Source organism: Neovison vison, chromosome X, assembly GCF_020171115.1.
Source record: "Neovison vison isolate M4711 chromosome X, ASM_NN_V1, whole genome shotgun sequence".
Lineage (NCBI taxonomy): Eukaryota > Metazoa > Chordata > Mammalia > Carnivora > Mustelidae > Neogale > Neogale vison.
The window spans coordinates 102,754,291-102,760,914 of NC_058105.1; positions in this window are offsets into that span (position 1 = coordinate 102,754,291).

Below are 6,624 nucleotides of genomic sequence, written 5' to 3' on the forward strand. Positions count from 1 at the left end.
GCTTTGGCTATTCGGGATCTTTTGTGGTTTCATACACATTTTAGGGTTGTTCATTCTAGGTCTGTAAAAAATGTTGATGGTATTTTTATAAGCATTGCATTAAATGTGTAGATTGCTTTGAATAGTATGGATATTTTGATGGTATTCTTCCAATCCATGAGCATTGGAATGTCTTTCCACGTGTGTGTGTGTGATCAGTTTCTTTCATCAGTGTTTTTTAGCCTTTATAGTACAGGTGTTTGACCTCTTTGATTAGGTTTAATCTAGGTGTCTTAATATTTTTGGTGCAATTGTAAATAGAATCATTTCCTTGATTTCTCTTTCTGCTGCTTCATTGGTGTATAGAAATGCGATAGATTTCTGTTTGTTGATTTTGTGTCCTGCAACTTAACTGAACTCATTTATCAGCTCTGGCAGGTTTTTGGTGGAGTCTTACGGTTGTGTGTGTGTGTGTGTGTGTGTAAGTAATATCACCTACAAATAGTGACAGTTTTACTTCTTTCTTAAGATTCAGATGTCTTTTGTTTCTGTTGTCATATTGCTGTGGCTAGGACTTCCAGTACTATGTTGAATATATGTGCTGAGAGTAAACATCCTTGTCTTGTTTGTGATCTTAAGGGAAAGACTCTCAGTGTTTCCCTATTGAAGATGATGTTAACTGTGGGTTTCTTTTTAGGGTAAAGAAATCGAAGAAAAAAAAGAGATTAGTCCATTGGAATTCCGTCAGCTATGCTGAAAATTAAATGTCTATCTCTTGATGGTAAAAGCATATTAACTAAATGAGTGCTTCTAAAATAGTAACTAGAATAATAATAATGTCAAAAGAATTCCAAAGTGAATGCATCTGTAAAAAAAGAAGTTACATTAAACAAAGTTATATTAGCCCATGAGCTGCTGCTGATGGGAATAATCCTCATTTTGAACAAGTAGAGTAGTGGTATTCATTCTTATTTTTTAACTTTTATTGAGGTGTGATTCACATGCCATAAAATTTATTCACATTTGTAAAATTCAGTGATTTTTTTTTGGGGGGGGGGAAGTTGACCAAATTATATAGCCATCAACACTATAAAGTGTTAAAATGCTTCCATCATTAGTGGTACACTGTATGTTAGCTAAATGGAAAGGAAATAAAAAATTTTTTAAATGTAAATAAAGAAAAAATTTCCATTACCACATTAAGATCATCTCTCATGTCAATTTATTGTTAATCCCCTCTTCTACCCTAAGTTGTGGACAGTCATGTACTTATTGTCTCTACAGACTTGCCTTTTTTGTGAACATGTCATATAAGTGTATTCATAAACTATGTGATCTCTGGGGGTGGCTTTTTTCACTTAGCATGATGTTTTCAAGTTTCCTTAAGTTGTAGCATGTGCCTGTCCTTCATTCTTGCTATGGTGGACAGTATCTCACGACCTGGATATATTTCAGCTTTGCTTATCCACTCACCAGTCAATGGATGCTTAGGTTGGTTTGATTTCTTGGCTGTTAGGAAGAGTGCAATTGTTACTAGTATTTAATTAGATGTGGCTCTGGTGGTGATGACTGGCAGAAACTGAGAACATCTATTAATCATGCTACTGAATGTAAAGAGGGACAAAGCACTTTGGTAAGCATTAAGAGGTATGGGAGTTGAGGACCAGGTAGTGTGAATAAAAAAGAATATACTTGGTTAATAGTTAGTGAAGGTTTACTTTGGTACTAGGAAAGATACAAATTAATACATTATTTCCAAAAATCTTTATTAGGTACCTACTCTGTATCAGAGACTGAGCTTAGAAATTATGGTAGGATAATCAGATTCAGGGAAATGATCAAACTACCAAAACCAAATCTGAACTCTGTATCTAGGAACCAGAGGAGATTTTTTTTAAAAAAAAAATATTTTATTTGTTTATTTGACAGACAGAGATCACAAGTAGACAGAGAAGCAGGCAGAGAGAGAGGGGGAAGCAGGTTCCTCGCCAAGCAGAGAGTGTGACACGGGGCTTGATCCCAGGACCCTGGGATCATGACCTGAGCCGAAGGCAGAGACTTTAACCCACTGAACTACCCAGGCACCACAAGGAGATTTTTTTTTAAAGTGAAATACTGTTGAGAAGTTTAAAAAAAATTAATGGAAGCAAATAATTCATACTTCATTTATAAAATAGAAGCTTCTGATAGGTTTTCTCCTCTTTCTGAAAAGGTGCGCTCCTCTGTATTTGGGTAAGTATCTACTTGAGGTCCTCTAGGGAGTTACTTTTACAGGAATGGTTCATGTAGCTCCTATAATACAGTTGTCAATTCTGTTATTTACAATAAAGCAACCCTAAAATGTGCTCTAATGCTTATTTAATCAATTTATCAGGAAGCTTGTGTTACCCTGTAGGCTTTAAATATGACTCTTTCTTCCTAATATGAAAAAAGCTAAAGACTATCTCAATAATAGAACGTGATAATGTACTTTATTGATAATTTGATTTTCAGATGATTCATTAAGCTCTTCAGGTTACTTTGTAGCTAAGCAACAGGCCTATAGAAAGACACTTGATTTACTCAAGAGAGAGAAATATGAATGCATTCTCTGATCTTGATGATATTCTGAAATTAAATTGAACTTTCCAGAATAGTTTCCTTAAAATGCATCCCACAGAACACCAGGTCCATCAAATGTCCATGAAGAAATAGAAATTCCTTGGTTAAGTAAGTTGGGAATGTGTTGTATAGTATACCATGCCTATAGGAAATTCACAATGTGTATTAAAGATTCTGAGAAATACTGCTGGGAGGAAGCATATGAAACTGATCATTTTTCAGTATTTTCCAAACGTGTTTTATAACACACCTCTATTTTCACATATCCCGATAAATATCCCTTGGAAGTAGTAAGTTGTGGAAGACTCATGGTAAATGCTAGTCTAGATGATAAGGTATTAGAGGAACATAATGTGGCCTGAATGTTATTCCTGGATCTGTTAAAAGATCTGTGGAGATGAAAGGAGGAGAAATGGGAAAAGCCATATCTCTTTTCTCTCTTGGTGGACAAGCAGGGCAAGACATGGCAGTCTGGATTCCCTGTGTAATCAGCTCTGAGCTCAGAAAGCATAGCTTTTGGGATCTGCTTAATTTCTTAAATTTATATTCCCCTGTTTCGGAAAAGATTCTCTGTTGACTAGAGTATTAATCTTATAGTGCTGGAATTGTACTCTGTGATTTTTTTATTCCTGACTCCTTAATCTTCAAGTTGTGAGACTTTCAGCAAGTTATTTGATCATCTAAGCCTGTTTACTAGTTTGTAACATGAACGTGCTGGGGATGCATACCTCATAGGGCTGTTCTAAGAATCCAGTGAGATAATTACTGACTCAGAAAGGTACCTGGTACATAGTGAGTTCTCAAATATTTATAGGTATCATCCTGTGCTCTCATAGAAATGGCCACATGTTCTGTTTACAGCCATTAATTGTGTCACCTGTGGTCCTTGTTGAAATTCATGTAAGACCTGCCCTGCCTTTAAAACAGAAAACCAAATAAATCAAATTCATTCATATCCATTAATATGGCATAGAGATATCTTTCTCTGAGTAAACTAAATTGTTTTTTCTTTGCTCCTGTCATATTCACTGTACACTTTCTTTCCTTCCCTGTCTTTCCACCTAAATTGTGAGCTATTTAGGTCCTGGGAACAAGTCTTAGGGAACTTTGAAACAGTATGTAGCGTAATACCCAGTACCATAAAATGTACTCACCATGGATTTTTTTTAAGATTTTATTTATTTAAGAGAGAGAGAGTTTGATAGCAAGAGTAGCAGGTAGGGGCAGAGGGAATGGGAGAAGTAGGCTCGCCGCTGAGCAGAGAGCCCAATGTGGGGCCCAATCCGGGGACCCCAGGATCATGACCTTAGCTGAAGGCAACCACTTAACCAACTGAGCCGCCCAGGTGGCCCTCATCATGTATCTTAAATAAACCAGAGTTGGTTGGGGTGGGCAGGAGATACCGTATGCTAATCTACAGCTTTTCATTAAGTTTTTATGCTGGTGTTCTTATCAATAGTTGCCAAAAGAATGAAAGTACCCCCACTTCTGTGGGTTTGTTGTTTTGGAAAAAAAAGCAGTAGGTATTATCCTGAAATCAGTATAACTATAATATGTAGAATGCCACCTTTAGGCTGGCATCTCATCAGAGTAAGATAATTGAGGGAGAGTGGCAAGGTACCTAATGATACAAACTGGGAAGCTAATGAACCAAAGTGACTTTTCTGCTGTTTTCTTGAAGTATTAAATTAGAGGCCGTGCACTGTACAGCTTGTGATCTTAATATCCATAGTGCTTTTCTTAGATACAAGCTATCCATAATTTTTCTGGTATATAATAATAGCAATAAAATGATAATATAACATTTACAGTTTATCATAACTAAACCAGAGTACCTGGCTAGCCACTTGAGAACACATTAATCCAATGAAGAATATTGGTGCATTGGATAATAATACTTTACTTTGCAGACTAAGCACCTCTTCTTTTTCAACAAATCTATTAGTGTTCTTCCTTAGAGATAAAATTTATGTTAGAACACTTGCATAAGAATAATAAATAGATTATGAGGAGTTCTTCCTGTGTGCCAATAGTTTGCCAAGTGCTTTACATGCATAGGCTTAATCAATACCTAAATACCTTAAAAGGCAAATATTACTCCATTTTCAGATTAGAGAAGTTTAGAGAAGTAACTCCTCCAGATTCATCCAGATAATAAGTGGCAAAGCTACAATATGAACCTGAATCTGCCTAAACAATACCAGTGATGCACTCAAATGTATTTAAGTTAATGTTTAAATGGGTGAAATTCTGACATGGAGAGAATGCTGGGTAGAACAATACACAGAAGGCATAGGGTCTTTGCCTGGCTTCAAAACCTGCTGTCTTTGTAACCCTGGAATAGTAGCCTAGGTGTTCTGAGCTTCAATTTCTGTACTCCTGAGTTGGAGGTAATACAACCTGACATATATCAAATGGGGCTGTTAGAAAGGAAATTAATAATTCTATGTATTTGGATGTGCATTATGTATTATGAAATTGTCAAAATTTGTTTTTAAACCTTCTTTTACTGCTATAATTTTGCTTTCTGCCAAATGAAGGAAATTTAAAAGAAGATTAGCACTAGTAGTAATAAATGCATAATATTTAATGAGCAGTTAGTATGTTCCTGGCACTATCATAATGATCTCAACAACCAATTTAAGTTGGTCTATTTACCAGGTAAGACGAAAAAGTGGGACATGCAGAGATAAGATATTAAACCTTGAGTTACAAGATAGTAAGGCTATGCTAGTAAAGGATATGCTGATAAACCAGGCAATACAACCCTGTGTTTGAGCAGACCCTCCACAGTCAGTCTAGATAAATAATGCTAGCTGTTGGGTTGAAATGATGTTTGTCATTAAGGGACAGTTACATAAGTCTTACCATATAAATTCTGCTGTTCTTGACCTCCATGGAAGGCCAAACTTTCTTGGGGAAGAAGACGTTCTTTTTATTCACATGTACTTACCTCAAAAACTATTTGTGGAAATTAATTTCAGGAAGATAATAAATGTATACTGAATAAAAATGGATGCTATCTAACATGGAGACACACAAATAGGAGTGAGAAAAATTGAAACACTTATCCAAAAAACTTTGTGGCCACTGTAACTGAGACTTTACAACCACTATTCCTGTTGTGTAAATTTACTATACTGTCCCTCTATTTTCCTTCAGGTAATTGTAGTACTGTCTACTTGGTAAACCAAATGGGGAAATTCAAAATCCTCTTAAGCTTAATTTTCTCTTCCTTCAGCTTTGCTGCTCCAATTGCCAACAAATTTTATTAAGCTATTAATGAAATGACTCCCAAATCTAGTCTCTTGGTACTACATCCTCTCTAGCTGTCACTCAGAAAGCAGTATAAACTTCCCAATTGAATTCCAGCTTACAGCTGGTTCTCACTTCCATCTTCAGTGCCATGAGGATTACTATCTCTGAAGCAGACAAACCTTCCACCTCTGTTTCAGTCTCTCTCTCTAGTCTACTGTTGTCAGGATAAGATCCAAACTCCTTATCATGGCATGCAAAGTTTTTTTGTACTTTAGTCACACATTTTTTTCTTGACCTCGTTTATAGCAGCCTTCACAAATCTCGTGGTTGTGAAGATGTCCTCCTCGTCTGAACACTGTCCCTCTGAACACCTGCCTCTCAGCATCTATTCCTGCTCTTCTTTCTGCCTGTAATTCCCCTCTTTCTCTGGCAAGCCCCAGTTTCTCTTTTAAAACCAAACTTAAATTTTACCACTTCTGAAAGCTTTACCTAGGGTACAAGAAAAAGCTTTACCTTGACTTGATGCCTCTGTTGGCAGATAGTCACACTCTCTTCTGAGCTTCTATGACATTGTATTTTTATATATACTTTTTATTTTAGGGACATTTTAGATGTTTAGAAGACTTGTAAAGCTAGTACAGAGGGTTCCCATAAACCTCATAATCACTTTCGCATGTTAACTTCTTTCATTAGTGGGGTACATTTGTCACAAATAATGAGGTACTATACATTATCATCACCATCATCATCATCAACTAAAGTCTATATTTTATTCATATTTTCTCA